This window comes from Epinephelus fuscoguttatus, linkage group LG6, assembly GCF_011397635.1.
Source record: "Epinephelus fuscoguttatus linkage group LG6, E.fuscoguttatus.final_Chr_v1".
Taxonomy (NCBI): domain Eukaryota; kingdom Metazoa; phylum Chordata; class Actinopteri; order Perciformes; family Serranidae; genus Epinephelus; species Epinephelus fuscoguttatus.
The window spans coordinates 31,368,803-31,387,423 of record NC_064757.1 but is presented as its reverse complement, the minus strand read 5'-3'; the positions used below and the strand labels follow the sequence as shown (position 1 = coordinate 31,387,423).

Sequence of the window (18,621 nt, the reverse complement as noted above, 5' to 3'; positions counted from 1 at the left end):
ATTCAATATTGATTCAGTTGGGGATATTAACAGTAAGATAATAAGATAACAAAAAGATAGTAATAGTACCATTTTTGCTGGAAAGTGAAAGAGATTAACAGAGAGCTAATACTGCTAAATTTACAAGGAACTGTCAAAAAAAGAATATATTTAGGACAGGATTAAAACAGAATATTTTATAATTAAATGTTGTTTTTAGAGCAGCAACAGCAATATTAAAATGACAAAGTCACAATATAAACTCCATATTTTACTGACTTACAAATCTAAAATGTCAATAAAATAAATCACAGTCCTGACATCACAACTGAGTGAAATAAGTGAACAGTTACAGGTAAAAGAACGGGTACTGTCAGAGTTTCTCAATATCACTGTCGTTAATACTTTAGAGCCACCGCCCATGTACTACCGGTGGGATTAATGGGTTAAAGCTTCACACATCAGTGTAAAAAAGTGAATACTAAAAGATGGAATTCGGATTTCTTGAATTAGTATCCAGTCATTCAAATGAAAATCGATCTGAATGGGAGGAATGGATTATTTTAACTCTTATTAAAAACGTATTTTTTGTCATTTTTCTTCTGGGATTTGTTGTCCGTTATTGGCTGACAATAATATATCTGTGATAATCCAGTATCACCCCATAATATTTGCCAGGCTCTAATCAAGCATTTAGGAACATGAGGATAGTTTGTTTTACCTACCATATCTTCTTATGGGTGAAACACCATACTGCATTTATTCCTTCAATCAATGCAACCATAATAACTAAGGCACACCTTTATCAACACAACGCAAACAGACGTTACCTTTTAAACCATCAATAATCACTAAATGTTATAACATTTGCATGTTTGACCCAGGATAATTTCACTGTAATACTTGTACTGTGTGTAGAACAATGGCAGTGCTGCCTGTACCAGTTGAAGTCAATCCCAACGGCACTACAAAGTCTCATGACGTTTTGATAGCGCCTAAATGCTTACAAAACTAGAGATGAAACAAACAGTTGATTAATCAAAAAGTTTAATCAAGGGAAAATTATAACCAGCAAACACTTTGATTTAAGTTAGTGTTTTCAGTCAATCAGCACACGTAATTACAGATGTCTCAAATGGGGTAATTTGCTGCTTTGTTGTTAGTAGGTCAAAATGAGCTGTTTGAAAACGTCCCTTTAGATTCTGGGAAATGCTGACAAGTATTTTATACTATTTTCCTACAATGTTTGACAGTTTAAATGATAATTAATAGAAATAATTATTAGTTCAGCTCTAAGCAAATTAGTTGTTTATCTTTGCTAAAAAGATTAGGTGCTCGATGTCCAATTTCTATATATTCTCATCATATTCCCGTCGTGTTATAACACTGCAAAACGGTCAAAAACTTATTACGATCCAAATCAACACAAACTTTACGCCGTCTTTTACACACAATGTTGTCCACACTCCTTCTGTTATGCACATTAAACTACCTTACAGCACCATACCTGGTGTAAATAGCTTGCGCCTGCATTCTACCTCATAAATAAATGTAAACATAACTTAAGTATAATCCACTATCATGCACTATTCAAAATATACAGACACTGTTGTGTAAACTTAAACATTGCCAGGACCTATATGATACGTCATATCAACACAGATATTCTTACAAAATATTAATATGTGCTAATATGGAGGACCTGAATTGTTGAAACATCATAACATCCCCCACATCAAAACCAAATGTCTACTACAGTAAATTTAAAAGGCAAACATGAAAGAAATTAAAAGAAATGTAGAAATGAGGGAAAGACATAAAACAGTAAACACTGGTATTGATTAATACAGCAAACTGGTTCTGAGAGCAGTTGCAGCTACAGGACTTACAAACACACATCCACATGAACACGCGCATAGGCTAACTAACACGATTCCCTCAAGAGCACTCATGTAGAGGGAGACAGATGCAATCATTGCCCACCAGATACCATGAATTACTGCTTCAGTTCCCTTGACAGAAGACACTCACAAGGCACAGCACTTCAAAGAACCACATGCAAACCAAATAGGCTACATCCCAGTTGGTTTTAAAAAAGCCCTGAAACTAGGGCTGCATTCATATTTTCTGTACATGTAGAGAACACAGTGAGATCCTGAATGTGCTTTAAAGTTCGCCAGAGTTCAGATGGACAATTTTCTAGTCAGAGTAATGCATGTATGACGAGTATCATGAAGTAGCACAACTTCCCTCTCACAGAGTATATCATTTATGTATGGTAATAACTAATCTATAGTCACATGTCTCAACTATCATTCCTTTTGATTTTCCACATAGAAACTCTCAGCAGGCCATACTCAGAATTCAAAGGATGTGTTTTTTCCTCCAAGAAAAACACTCCCTGTGATAGTGATGACGTTATACTGTTGCTATGGTCCCTTGTAACATAGCAACTAAAAGTGACTTATTCAGTACATTTTCCATACAACAGCTGTGGACCCCCAACCAAGGCCTTGAGTACAACCCCAAGAGCTGAGGAGCCCCTATGCATCCACTAGTGGGGATTACACAGAATGAGCTCACACAGGCTAAAACACACACACACACAAGCATGCAGGCTTCGCCATGTTGTACACTGTCTGTTGGCAATGGGAAGAGGGATGTTTGTCCTACCTTATTCTGAAGCAGCAGAAGGGTTTGTCTGATGAGGACAACTGGTGTCTGGACGTTCAGCGCTGTCTAAAGGAAACAAAAGACATGTCAGGAGCCTGAAGTCATCATAGTGAACAATACTGAAGCATTAATTCGAATTTATGAATTTATGAATGATGCCAGACAAGCCACACTGCATAAATGAGGGAATATCCAAAACAAAAGTGTTTGGGTACTATTATATTTCATTTTCTACAAGGTCATGACATGCACATGCTTATTTACACTGAATGAGCTGTATGTGGCACATACCCTCCCCCTCAGCAAGGCATGAGTATCAGCCCAACCATGAGATGAGAGTGATAAGAATAAAGCCTTCAAGGGAAGAAAGTGTGGCATCTTCAGCGTGATTAGGTATTCACAACCAGACAAGTCAAATCAGAGGTAATAGGGAAGACATCAGTGCAGCGAGCAAAGACAAATGAGAGAGGAGAGGGATGAGATGTAAGGGGAGGGGGAGAAAACCTCTGACTCAGAGCTCATTTGATTGCAGTTAACAAACTCTTTTCTATCTACTATGACGTACAAGTTCACTGCACTGATACACTACGTGAGTCTTTCAGCAAACCAGTGCAGATGAACACTGCTTTCTACTTTATTAAAGTCAATCCATTTTCCGGCCAACTGTTGCTACACACTCCCCCACACATGGAGGCACTTGAAATGTGGATTAGCTCACATATCAACACGACACACATACAGGCTTCCCTCCTCTCCTCTCCGTCAGAGGGTGAAATGACATGGTATCTCTGATCCTGTCAGCGCTTAAAAATATTACACTAGGCCTCAGCTGTGGTTTCAATTTCTCTCATATTCACCCTTTTTGTCCAACCTCAACCTACACATCAGGTGGGTGTTTAAAAATGTTTTTGTCAAAAATGTGGAATAATCTGTTACCGATTCATTTTCATTCCTTAAAACTTAGTATTGCAGCCTTGTTCCATTTGGTTACTTAAAAGGAAACTGCCAATATTCAACCAGCTCTGTGTCATGGCAGTGTGGGCAGTGTGCGAAATTGAACTGTGTTTGGTTTTCCCCCTGCTGCAAGCGTCAAGAAATCCCTGCTTATTTACCGCAGGAGGTCTGCTGGGTGAATTAACACATGTCATCAACGGGCGGGGAGCTCCAGGCACTCACAGCACGGGAGGAAGCTAAACACCGTTCATCTGCACATATTACCCACACTGTGATGACACAAAGCTGATTGAATATTAGCAAAGCTTCCCTTTAAGTAGAAATCATTTGGGATCTGACTTGTAAATGACTTTTTCATCCTTGAATAGGTCACTGCTGCAGCAATAACATTACACAGAGATGCTCATTTTATAATGCTTGTTTCTGAACAGAGCAGATACAAACTCATTTTAGTTCTTGGGCCACATACAGCAGAATTTGACCGCCAATGGGCCAGACCACTTAAACCATTTCATAATAACCTAAAAATAACGCCTACAAATTCTTTCTACCTTTAGTGTAAAAAAGTACATTCTTAAAACATTTATTTATTTACAAAACAAGACGATGAACAGTCTAAGATGTCTTAAGAAAAATAGGTGCAATTTCAACAATATGTCTCAGTTTTTCCACGTTTGGTCTACTGCTAACTGTCATTACATGTGCAATATTCAATATGTTTCCACTCCTGTGTAGCAGTGCTGACATTGCCATACCAAACTAAAGTGGGAACTATTAAGGAAGCAGGTTCAGTAATCTCCTGCCTTACAAATCTAACCTGCCTAAGGTTTTGGCAGTGCCTCAGTAACAGGGTTCTACGGATATTGTTTTAAGATAAGTCTAATACAGATTCTTTTTGCTACAGCTGCTGGTTTACAATATGTTGTATAATGATCAATATCTTAAAATATGACCACAGTAAATATCTATTGTTTTTTTTCAGAGAGTTGTGTTCTGGTCAGGGTTAAAAGCCGTTTGAAGCAGCTGCTCCTAAAACCTGACACCTCTTACCCTTCACAAGTGCGTCAGCTAACGGCTGGGCTCCACCGGCTGCAAACGTAAGCGTCATGTCAGCGTAGCGTCGCAGTGTATTCATTTGGGCTCCACTGACAGCGTACGGAAGCGACACGTAGAGAAGCCAGCGGGGTTGTTTAGCATTTGCCGAGCCGAGAGGCTGCATGAAATGTTAAAGCATTTTCCACCTAAGTTATTACATATATTTGAGTTATCTACAAGTTTACTGTACTGTTTGTCATCTACTCGCTTTCAAATGTCCGCCACGGACATTTACAAAATGTCATGGATAAACATGGGTAAATGCATGAAAAAAAAAATCATCACATATCACCTATGATAATGGTTTATTCATTTAAAAACACATTGTGCTCGTTTAGCACACTATTTCATGTAGTCATCTGCTGGAGGGTCGTGTAGGGGAGTGTAGCGCGACAAAAATAGAAGAGCCACGTAAAATAGAGAGTTGTCGCGCGACAGACGGGGGTTGTCGCGCTGCTCCCGTTGCCGGTGAAGCCGCTGTAATTGATTAACAGGAACCCAAGCTGCTACGGGACTCGCACTGCAGACGTGTCGCACCGCTGACATGCCTGGTGGAGCCCAGCCGTCAGGTGTATAAAGTCATCCAGTGGTCCAGATTTGACCCTTTGGCATACCAGATCTGGCCTGCAGGCCTATTTTCTTTATCAAACAGAGAAATACAACTGTAAACTTTATGAATTCAGGTTTCTCTCTTTCAGGGATCTAAGACTGGCTAATTGCCTCATTAACTGTAAAACACCCTTGAATCCAACATGACAGAAACATAAAAATATAACTCGCTCACTTACTCCAAAATCAACTAGTAACTTCTTACATAAATGTGTGTTAAACATTTTGATCTGGAATTTAATATCAAACAGTCTGAGCTCTGATCCCTGTAAGTACCTTTGAACAGACAACAAGATACAGGGCTGCTCCATCACAGCATCAGTTATCACTCATCTCTGTTTGCCTTTTACTATGACAAACTGCTGTGAAGACATTTTAGGTAAAAAAAAAAAAAAAAAGAACATAGTGTCAATCAGTGTGCGCCACACTGCTTTTTGACTTAGTTTTGTTCAATCAATCAATGGAGATACATGCTCCTGACAAAAGATTTGTGCTGTGTTATCAGAAAAGTAAAGGAAGCATGTAGGGCACAGTAGGTTGAATGGCATTACACAATATATATCAAGTGGGCTAAATGTTCAGATGTGAGTCAAAGCCACATGTATGGTGACACAAGCACTTTCATTTTAACAGACTTTAATCTAAATAAAATGCAAAGACAGTTTCCTTCCCTCTTATGAAGTCTCGTATGAAATATCTGTATCACATCTGAAACAAATCTGTCACCTGGCCTGCTAGGCTCTGGCTGTATTACAGTATTACGATATACCAGGGTATTTAGAAATCCTCACGGCATAATTGTCAATTCTGTTGAAATTACAGACGCTCCTCTTTTTTATTTAACTAATACAGAGATGCCATATTGAGGTGATGCAATGCACAGCACGAGCCACTAGAGGTCAGTCTCTTTTTGGTGGAAAAGGTAATTAAACTGAGAAAGACAAGACTGCAAGTGGTGGGGATAACGTTACAGGACAGCAGAGAAAGAGGGGAAACTCGTGCATGGCTACAATGACTTCTATCGCCACTAGCAGCTCAACTTTTTATTTTTTGTTTGTTTACTTTTGTACACAAATATCTTCATGTACCATACACCCCGGTAACATTTCAGGAGGGTCTGAAAAACTGGATACCACCCAAACCTAGCACCCGTATCCAGGTGCCGTCTCACCATCACACATTAGACTACAACCACCAAGTAGAATACTGGCTCCAAGGCTTACAGTGAGCTGGAGGGCAGTGGCAGCGTTGGGTCTAATATTTAACGGCAGCAACTGAAAGTTTGTTTATCCAGCAGGGAGTCAGGCATACTGGGATTAGACCCCTGAACACTGGGTCTTGCACTGGCTGAATTCAAGTTGCTACTGCGGTTAAATGAAGGCCCTGCCAGTCATTCCTTGTCATTAGCGAATTCCATTTCTAAGCCAACATAAGCTAGTTTTGCACACTGTTAGCACTGTAGGGGAGCTGAGGAGAGGCAAGGCAATCAGGAGCATGCATCCTTTGGCTTTTCCTAGAAAATTGTCCCGAGTACTTCCACAGGATGTTACAGGCAACAAGCATGTCGGAAAAGGTCTCGGTTTTTATGTTACATTAAAATCTGTTCACCCATTGCAAATGCACAGCAATCAATACATTAAAAAAGTTACATACAGAACTTTCAAAACTGTTGGAGAATACCTTTCTGTATTGTCTTTTCTGTCAGACTAACACTTTGTCTAGTTTGGTCATACTCAAAATGTTTGTAAAATATGTATACATTGGACAATGTCTATATTTCTGAAAAACAATCTCCTTGAAGCAGCAGCACAACCCATCAAAGAGGAAGGTTATCTCATGGATTTATACTCCCGGTAATTCTGCACACAGGAAGTAATATATATCTTCAGATTTATGGGAACAGGAGGGACTTTATAGTATCATTGCATTACAGCCCATACACATGGCAGCAAGACAGCCCTGCAGGACAGTAACTCATGAAATATACCTTCACCTCTTCCATTAATCAAATTCACTGAATCCAATTAACTCATTTCTGTGTCCAAAGAAAATAGTATATGCTTCTTCAATAACAACGACTATCATTATCATCATCACCATCATCTGTAATAACCCCAGTCAAACTTTGTGTCTGCAGTCTTTAGTTTCTAATGTTTTCAAGTACACCCTCATGTCTGTATGTGGGCTCAGCTATTTTAGTTTATAAACATTAGGGTCCCAAATGTAAGTCATGCACTAACTTCCTTGATACCTTAATAGGACAATATAGAAAATATCAATTTGCTTGACTCAAGACAGCAGAGACTGCGACAGCCCTCCTAACTAGTATTACATGACTGGTGCCTGAATTCAGCTCACTGAGGAATAGGGCGTTAAGGTAACTGGCCCCAGTATAAGACAATTTCCTTATAATACTTAGGGTGATCTAAGTACTGTATGAATTAAAATCTAATGGCATTTGGGAGACACTTGTGATTTCTTTCCAACTTCCTGATACTACAGCCCCAAATGTATGGTGTTTATCAGCTTAATGGTGCTCTGATAATTAAGGTTGAGGTCCAAAGAGACACCATATGTTTTGAGTTTGACCTCTGAGTATTTGTGCATTCCTATTATAAACTTTCATCAGCTCTGCATGCAGTTTTAGTTCTGTGGAGTGTAACAGCTGCTGCAATTCCAGCCACACAAGTTAGCTTTCTACCTAGGCTGCTTGCTGCCTTCATATATTTTTGGTTTTATGTGCTTTAGGCTGGGAAATGTGTTGTCTAGCCACCTGCTGTGATTTGACACTGGCTAAAATACTGTCCAGAACGATCAATGTAGTGTAGAAGGAGAATGGCTCTGCTTAACTACATCTTTACTAATGCATATATTAAATAATTCTGTCTGAACAGAGCTATGAGCATCCATTAAAAATACTTCTGAATATCTACTTTCCTGCCTTCTCAAACTCATCTTTACAAGATCCTTGACAGCAGTCGTTTTTCTCCGATCCTGAGCCATTTGGTGGAGCTTTATGATTTGATTTAAGGTTTCCTAATTAAATTTTCATTAGTTATGATTCTGTGGCAGCCGTAGTAGAACTGACACAGATGGCCCTGTGTAGTGGAAACACTGATGTCAGTGTTGATTCTTGAATCACTTAAGTCACTAGGGCTAAAATGTTTCTTTGAGAAACTCGAGGAACTTGATAACTGAAAATCATCTTTGTTTAATCCATAAAACTATATACAGTGAACTGCGTTTCACAAGGATGATCACTACTGTTGCACAATGCACTCAAACTGTGGACACATTACATGAGGAAGACATGTTCTGTTGGCGCAGATTAAAAAATGGAGGAAGAGAGAGAAAAAACGAGACGTGAAGAGAAGAGGTCGGCATTATTAGGATTTTATCGTGTTACTACTACCTTTACCGTTCATCCTCATTGGTTCAGTTCTGTGTCAACACTCTTAAGAGTTCTATTTCATTACTAAAGAAGTTAAGTTTTACAAACATACTAAGCTAACCAGACTACATGCAGACAGGTTTTGATTCTAGCTTGTTTGTAACAATGGGCTATTAGCCGAGCTAGCCCAATGTGCTTGTGTATAATATACAGTGGTGGTGGATGAGAAACCGTTGATAAAGCAAACTGAAATATTGCTTTCTGCCTGTTTATGCATCTTGACCTGGTATATTAACAAAGTATTGGCTTTTTAATTGCAGTGGGTTTTGTTGTCCTTTCAGTAACAAGTATAGTTGTCATCAAGTCGAGTAGTCTTTGGTTATCTTCATCTCATCTCCACAACGTCCACTGCTCTGCTGTTTGCTGACTTCACTCCATGTTGTGTGTGTGTGTGTATCTGTGTGTATCTGTGTGTTTCTGTGTGTGTGTGTGTGTGTGTGTGTGTGTGTGTGTGTGTGTGTGGAGGTCAGCCCTGACACAGAGAGCAGGGGAGAGGCTGCACCATGATAATAAATTAAACCAAAATGTTTCAAGATAAAAGAACTGTTAACGTCGGAGCTTATCAATACTACTAGTCCCGAGGCTAAATTATTAAAGACTATTATCCCGAGGTTTCCCCTAAGGATTTCGGTAACCCTCCCTGGCGAAGAGAAGAGACAGGCCAGAGAATATGAGAGGCAGTGTCTAATAATTCCCAGCTGAAACAAAGCAAAAAACGGTACAATGTGTCTACTGTCAAACAAAATTGCACATCTGTGATATCATCTAACAATTAATAGATAAACAAGATTAAAGCTATGGTTATCCTCGCAGCTTTTAGGTAGCCATTCCCAACTGATTCAAACAGTAAAAAAGGAATCACCACGGCAATTGGTACATTCATTGTAGGGCTGCACGGTATATGCGGTAGATGGTAGAAATGATATAAATTTGGCCCACGGTAGAGATTTGCGCTCTACCGTCCTATCGTTGATGACGTCATCGCACCTGCCTCAGTGTGAAAATGGCTGCGAGCACAGAGACAGCGGAGCAAGAGGAGCTGGTTCACATCCGTGATTTAGCGTAGCCAGTGCAACATGTGTTGCTGGACAACTTGTGAGTGAGTGAGTTAATGTTTTATGAACAGCCCTGGACTTCTCAGACTCAGAGTGAACTCATTCAGCGTCTCCTCTGGAAGCAGCACAGCATCTATGGCAAGCCGTTTTAACATTTAATCGCGAAGTTTGACTATCCAGAATTACCATTATAGATATCTATAACGTCATTTTGACTAGTAGTAATGTCATTGTGACTAGTATGAATTTTAATTTAAGATATCTGTAACGTCATTCTGACTGGTCAAAACTGAATTATAGATATCTGTAACGTCATTCTGACTAGTCAAAACTACAGTTACAGATATCTGTAATTCAGTTTTGACTAGTAAGATTCAAACTATTTTTGCCATTCATGTGTATGGGGTCATTATAGATCTCTACAATTACATTCTGACTATCTATAATTCCAGTTTGAGATATCTACAACGTCATTTTGACTAGTCATAATTCAGTTGCGGATATCTACAACGTCATTTCCACTAGTCATAATTCAGTTACAGATATCTACAACGTCATTTTGACAAGTCATAATTCAGTTACAGATATTTACAACGTCATTTTGACTAGTCATAATTCAAATTCAAGATATCTACAACGTCATTCTGACTATCTGAAACTCAATTCAAGATATCTAGAAAGGACCATGTAGATATCTTCAATTGATGATAATTAAAGATATCTTGAACTTGAATTATGACTAGTCAAAATTAAATTGTAGATATCTCAAACTGGAATTACAGATATCCACAATTCAGTTGCAGATATCCGCAATAACAATTGCAGATATCCGCAACTACATTGGAGATATCTATAATGACAAACCCCATACACATGAATGGCAAAAATAGTTTGAATCTTACTAGTCAAAACTGAATTACAGATATCTGTAATTAGAGTTTTGACTAGGCAAAATCTAATTACAGATATTTTGAATAAGAGTTTTGACTAGGCAAAATTATGTTGCCAGTAATGAATAATGTAATGAATATCCAGTCTAGCGATTAAATGTTAAAACGGCTTGCCATAAGTGTCTCTCCCTCTCCTCTCTCGCCATGCACACACGGGAGTTGGTTTTCGGCAAGAGATTTTGTCATAAACCTTTGGTAATGTAAACCTATGTGACGCTAGGGGCTCCACAAAAAACTTCATATGTGAATGTGTGATAGTTGTGGTATCATAACAGCCTGTCACAGGTTACAGCCTGATGATTAGAGGAGAAATGGCAGAGCATAAAGGTCCAGGTGGAAAAAACACAACTCAGTAATTTAGGATTTTGCTAAAAGAAGGAAATTACCTTTTGATATAGATCCCAGGGGACATTTTGCACCATAGAGTACTGGGTTTTAATTTTGAGTTTTGAGATCTGCATTCTGCACAATAAATGCTCTAAAAAATACATTATATCTTTGCTTTTGTTGTTGTTGTTTTTTTTTATCAATTTAGCTTTGCTAAGGGACTACAAAACCCATTTAGAAACACTTCTATTATAACTTTTACACTTAAATTTATACCGCGATATATACCGTTACCGTGAAGGGATTCGATTTATACCGTGATATAAATTTTAGGTCATACCGCCCAGCCCTAATTCAAACAGTAAAAAAGGAATCACCATGGCGATTGGTACATTCATTGCCGTGAATATGAGACCCTGCTCTGTAGTGGAAAATGTAGGCCTTACGAACATGCTTAATGAAATTGAGGGCCATTACACTATGCCTTTATAAATCCTTTTAGCCAGACCGTAATTTCTGTTTTGTACAGTCCAAATTATGATGCCAGTTTTTATACATTTTTCTTCTCTTTCAGAAACAAAACTGCTTCTTTGTTTGTATTGTTTATCACTAGTATACTATATTTATATTTTACAAGGAGCTGTTGTGATTTTATATGTTGCTAAGAAGACACCCCAGGGGGCTGCCCAGTAGCTCAGTGGGAAGAACGGGCGCCAAATGGTGAAAAAGCTCTTGTTAACTCTGTTTCGTAAGAGAAATTAAACATCTAGTCAAACAATTTCACATAAAAACAAGGCAGAGATAGTTCCCCTGACAAACAATGAGGATTAATGATTAGTTGTTAAGTATGCACATTCACAGCTCCTTTACACTTCTGTCTGGCTGCTAATTGGTCAACTGAACATGTTGCTGCTCTCCCTCACTCACTGAGCAGAGTCAGTCCAGAGGGCAACAGCCACATGAGAACATTCGCTGAGAAATGCTGGCGACTCTCTTCAAAGGACAGGAGTTAAGGACTGCCCAAACAGTCACTTGGCCTAGTTTTGTGGCTCGGCATGTTTTAGAAAAAAATCACTACAGGGATTTTAAAAGTCACCAAACATAGCAATACAGTTGCTACATTGGCAACAAGTTTGCGGACAAAGAAAGCTTATGGTACATGGTTAACTGGACTGCATTAACATAGCACCTTTCCTTTCTAGCTTACAGGGGAAAGCACTTTACAATTTGCCTCTAATTCACCCATTTACACACAAATTCATACACCAGTGGTGACTGAGCTGCCATGCAAGGCACTGGTCTGCCCATTGGGAGCAACTTGGGCTCAGTGCAGGATGAGAAATTAGCAACAGCCACCAGCCAAATGCTGGTAAAATATAAAAGTGGCTGATACATTTCAGAACCAAAATAATAATTTAGTATTGAGCAGCTGGTGCATTGGAGCATGTATCTGTCAGTGGCTGATAGATATTCATGTTTTAAAATGTTTATTTACTACTCTGGTTCAGTTTCTTGCTCAGAGACACTGTAACAAGTGGACCAGAGGAGCTGGGATCAAACCGACAACCTTATTGTTGTTCGGAGAGACAGAGAGCTGCTCCTCTGTTTAATCTGTCTCTTAATTAGTCTACAGTTTGACATTGGCAAAATAGCATTTCAAGTTTTGTGTGTGATTTATCCTGGCTTCATATGAGCAGAGGAAATCTCCACTCATCACTAGAGTAATTCATACAATGAATAATGCCATTGGCTTGTGCTAATAACGTCAGCATATTTGTTTGAAAAAATGTGTTTAGAATAAGACAGTAGTTTTGTCGGTGAACCTTGTGAGTTGTTATGGAGCCGAATTTTGCAACGCTACCTTTGTTAAATGTTGCTGTTGTCCCTGGCTTCATATGAGTAGAGCAAATCCATGCTAGCCACTAGGCTAACTTAAACAAGGTAAAATCTCTTAGGCTTGCGCTAAAAACATTAGCATGATGTATTTGTGGGGAAAATGTGTCCAGATAAACACAAGTCAGGGTTCAACACTAAGGTTTTTTTTCACTTGCCCTGTCGGGCAAGTTGGTCAGAGATCTACTTGCCCAAAGTCAGTTTTTACTTGCCCTATAAAAATTATTTAATATAAGCGGCTATCAAATAACAAAGACTGCAGTTATTTTTATGTTATGCAATCTTTATTCACTCTGTATTTATTAATTAAAACAACATGTCATGTATTGTAGCTTAATTCCTACACAAAACTGACAGTGTCAGGGCTTAAAGTGAAAAATTTGTCAATTGTTCTCCGTCTATAATTTTGCTCCCTACTTGAGCCATGCCCACCTCTATTTATTTTTCACCCCTCTCTCCAGTTCTGCTGTATTAACACCGGGTTTAATATATTTTGCTTCCATCTCTCTGCCCTGCTCTACTCTACTTTAACGCTATTTAGCTCTCTCTCTACTCTATCAGTAGACTACCACATCCACCTGTTGCACAAAACGCACACAGCAGTGTTTCCCCTAGGATGGAGTTGTAGCAGCGTAGGTGAAGCACACGCATGAAAAATCATTTTCACATGCGTGAAACTTTTTTGCATGCTTGCAAAGCACAGCCTGCTGGGATGTTTCTATGTATCTACTGACACCAGAAGGGCTCTTTAGGACTACATGTGTGCACAGTAATGAGCAGGTGAAATGTCTGTCTAGCTTACATATGAGGTGTCTCAAGATTTAGGAACATACAATTGTACTGAATATAATAAAAGTAAAAAGTCACATGACATACTGCTGTTTTGTGCTATGACCTATTTAAGTGCTGGAAGTTGTTATTTACGTGACAACGCCTGAACGCAACACAAGCTCATGAGTGCCGTGCCACGCTGATGTGCAAGCAGCTGTTTGTTTGTGCTTAACAGCAGTCTGTTGATGGTTATTTACACAGTGTCCATAACAATAACTTTGACAGCTGACAAACCGCACCGGGCTCGGGGTCAGGTTTGGTCAGGAAAATGCGGCCCGAGCCGTTCTAGCATGCTCACCTGTGTGTGTGGCGGAACTCCGCCGTGCACAATACAGAGAGCAGAGGAGAATTGTTAACGCGTGACCATGTAGAGACAGAAATGACACGATGGCATAACACTATAAATAGTATATTGTTATGTTATTACATGAAGCATCTGTCGCGCAAAATAATATAAATGGGGGCTGTGGGCAGGACATTGTTACACAGCGTGTGCCTGTGACTTCAGGCAGAGAGACTGCTGCATCAGAGCCGAAGGAGCACGTTTTAAAATACATTTAATTTATCAATTAGTTATTAACTTTTACTATTTTTAGCAACTTGCCCTATCGGGCAAGTGAGTTGTTAGTTTACATGCCCGACCTTGAGTTTTACTTGCCCTGGGCAGTCGGACAATCCTTATTGTTGAGCCCTGCAAGTACTTTGTCTGTGAATGCTGCGAGTTATAGTGTAGCTGATTTGTGTGCTTGTACTCTCTATTAAGCAAAGTTTAAGGTGTGTTTGGGTGTGTTTAGCACTTCACAGAAACCCTGCTGCCAACTAGTGTTTTGGAGGTGTAACTGTTGTGCAGGTGCATATTTTCAAACAGGGGAATAAAATCCCTTTCTTTGTATTTTATTTTGATCAGTCTGTTTTTATAAAACTGCTTATGACATCCCAAATGTGGCTTTGACTTGCAACTGACAACATGTAGCCCATTTCGTACAAAATTCGTATAGTCAGCCTGAAAATACAGACACACAGATTTTTATCCATATCACCCAGCCCTACAACAGATGCCCCAATATGATGGGAGAGAGGGTCCTAGCAGACTTTGAGGGTGCAGTTACCCTTTGAGCTCACTTACTAAAGCTCAATTAAACAGCAAACAAAAATAGTTTCATCACAAACACGACATTAAGCAGGGTCCCGCTTAAATGCAATTTGTCCGCCTAGGCAGAGCACAGACACCCCTTGGTGTTTGTGGTTTTACTTCCAGATAATACTTACTCTATTTGAAAGTGAATCATCCCCGGAACTCCTGACTTTTGTCATAGCCCCTGAAGCTCAAAAAAGTTGGGTTCAAGACTCAAAACTTTTGTAATTTTTTCTTGTAATGTAATTCAGTCCATCTGAAAGTGCTATAAAAGAGACTGCGTTCAGACATCTGGTGATGTCAGACAGTTGTTCAGTCCATAGAAAATGTACTCTTTTACTGTGATATAAGTCTGTCACAGTATCAGTATTTCTATCTTCCATTTCTCTCAGCCAAATGCAATTTTACGTGACACAAAATTCCAGTGACATGCCATATTAAAGCATGGCTAAATTTGCTTGAAGTATACTATAACCCCAAGATGGACAGATTTACCGGAAAAAGGCTAAAAACATGCAGATCAAAGCATAGTGAAAAAATGCTGAAGATGTGACAGCAGCAAGGCAGAGACACCTTTGGAGGCACTACACTGTAAGACCTCTCAGATGAGCTTTGTGGGGCCAGGCCTCAGTCACCTACAGAACATCCTCCTCCACCAGTACATAATTAAATCAGATTGCAGTGTTCATTAGCCAAGACTCTTTTTTAAAGATTTATCCACATCAAGATACTTCAGTCTCATTTATTTGTATTAATATTTAAAAGGTTGTTAAATAATTAATAAAAAATGTGTTTTTCCTCTCACATGCTGTTGTTATAGTCCCATGATAATGGCTCCGTGCTAATTATTTACATTTATTCTGATATAACCTGAGCTATTAAAGCATGTAAAGATCACTATAACTGTGTTTACTTAATCATATTTTCATGTTCATTTTGAAGTATAACATTAAAAAAGTTGTATGGAAATGACCAAATTTGATAAAACCTTCTCAACCGCACAAAAAACTTTTACGCTCACTTGAAGTGGTTTTCGGCTTTGCCATAAAAAATGCTGATGCCATACATGAGATATGGATCCTTCAATCATTCATTTACCGTAACTACTTATCATGTTGGGGGTCACCAATACACTTGACCTGCCCACAATTTAAGCTAACCCAATATAATATGATACAGTATAAACCAAGACGGCAGCACAATTTATTATTTTCCAAAATGGCAGCCGTCACAGCTTCACCCCTTCTGCATTTAAAGCCCACCATTAAAGCCCAACTTAAATGAACTTAATCTTCAGTAAACTTTTGAAATGTGCCAAAAGAAAAGCAAATTAGACATGTTTCTATCTGCTGCTTTGAAGCAAATACACTAGGCTCCGTGAAGCACAGTTTTGTCATAAATTGAACTTATAGACTATGCTTTACCCATGGCTGTAATCTGCCAGTAAGAGCAGAAGATGTAATAGTTACGAACCAGAGACAAAACAAGTCACCTTGGCCATCTAACCCATTTACAAGAGAAAAATTCAGTCTTCAGGAGTTTGTTTCTATTGGGCAAATTTTAATTGTCCTTTCATGTCAGCAATTATTGACCATGTTTCATGCTGTGTGGAGACAGAGTCAAATTAATGCAATTATTCTGTCAGCTGTTTTGTTGAGTAACACAGCCCCAAGCTAGGTGATATGGAGAAAATCAGGTATCACAATATTTTTTGCCAAATACCTCAATATCCATATTGTGACGATATTTTATTTTAGTTTTTTTAGGGTCCTTCAAACCAAGGAAAAGACAACACTTACAATAATACAATATCCAAAATCTAGGACTAAATCTAGTCTTCTATCGCCATATCTATCTATCTATCTATCTATCTATCTATCTCTCTCTCTCTCTCTCTCTCTCTATAATCTATGTACAACCCAGACCCTGCCCACCCCTACTGTGCACACAAAACACCTAGGACATTTTGTCTTTGACTCTTGTGCAGTACTTGGACTATTGTACAACAGCATATCAAAAAGCAAGCAGATAAAGAGAGGGAAATCAGTCATAGCTTTGAAACTGATCTGCCACTTCACTGTGACTTTGGGGGAAAGACGATAGTGAGTCTGACATAAAAGTAAAGACGTAGGCCACAGAGTGGGACACGTAAAGCATGCTGATACTGTCTGTCTGTCACTACCTCCTCCCTCCACTGTGAGAACCTCACAAGATAATTCAACTCCAGGAGCATTTAATATACTTTACACATCAGACTAGTGGATGTATTCGAATATCACAGATAAAGACATATTCCTGCTTATTTGATGCACGCGCTAATATCAGACGCAGTGTTGGCATTAAATATGAAAAAATAATTAAAAATCTGAAGCCTTAGACACAAAAGTGACTTCATTATAATCACTGAGAAAATAATCCTAGCTGATTATTTGCTTTCATTATCGTTAATAATTAATACACAGTAAAGCAAACACTCCTACAGGTATTCTGTTGTGTTGTGTTTTTATTGCCTTTTGCTATCTTTCCAAGTATTTATTTAACCTTGTTCTTTAAAGCAACACTGGATTTATGTCCTGCTGCGGTTTCACACGTATTTCATCTTAACAAAGTGCTGTCTACTTAGAAATGAACTTTTGTTGTCGCTGGAGGGTGAGAAACAAAACAGCAACAAAGCAGACTTGAAGTGAAAGCATCTTCTGACAAGCACCAAGGCTTTCTTTTATGGCTACCAAGAGCCTGACCTGCAGGGCCAAACAGGGTGGAACACAGCAGCCATTTACAGGAGCAATGAGCATTAATCAGACTGTAGTTTAATCTGGGAGTGGAAAAAAACAGCACTAACAAGATGACCGTGAGAGGCTATGCTAGCTCCGAGCTAACTGTATGCCGCGCCATTAGCCTTAAGTATTTTAGAAGTGGCATGATTTTAAGCCACATTAGCTATATGGTATACTGAAAAGAAAAATACTGATAAAAACTGCACATAAAACTAACACGTAGTATGTTAGAGACTATGCTAGCAGCATGTTTAGTCATCAAAACCGAGAGCTAATCCTGACGTTGTATGGTTTTAACCCTTAACTAACGTTTTAGCATGTCCATTAAGGTTAGCTTAACTGCTCGAAATAAACGGATATTTTCCCCTTACAGTTACAAAGGAAAGACAGGTTTACTTACCAATTACATTAAGTTCACTTCTGGTAAATGTCAAATGTCCTGTGTGTAAATTTTTATTCGCATCCGTTCACCTCTGCTGTGCAGCAGTGCTAAACCAACCCTGTCGGCTAACTAGCCTAGCAGCCGTTTGTGCCCGTTATACAACAACATACCAGCATTTTGTTTCTCCACGCAAAGAAAACCTCACAGATTTGATGTTTCACGACACCTACCCTAGTTTTAAAGATGTTTTCAGAGTCCTGTCAGGTAATAATCCACTGCTGTTTTTTTCCATGTGTCTCCTAATCCAAACAAAGATGGCTACCGGAAGTGACATGTCATCTTGCCCATTTGTGGGACATGAAGTTCAAACCTTACGTTATCAAATGTATTAATATATATTTATATAGAAGGAGAGATGTTATTTAAGCAATATCACACGAGAGGGAGTGATGTTATACCATTGTGTTATACTAGTATATCGTCAGGGCTGTGATTCGGTCATAGGCACGA

General features: G+C 38.9%; 1 protein-coding gene across 5 annotated transcripts in view; it reads right to left on the bottom strand.

The window, feature by feature from the left end:
- Positions 1-18,475, bottom strand: part of gpat2 (glycerol-3-phosphate acyltransferase 2, mitochondrial) — a 194,141-nt gene extending 175,666 nt beyond the window's left edge. For 3 of the 5 annotated variants that reach the window (XM_049578313.1, XM_049578312.1, XM_049578316.1), the window contains exons 1-2: positions 18,342-18,475; positions 2,653-2,718 (exon numbers count right to left, since the gene is read on the bottom strand). The gene's annotated coding sequence lies outside the window, so the exon portion shown is untranslated. The other 2 variants (XM_049578314.1, XM_049578315.1) reach the window with 2 other exon arrangements.
- Between the last annotated feature and the right edge of the window lie 146 nt (positions 18,476-18,621).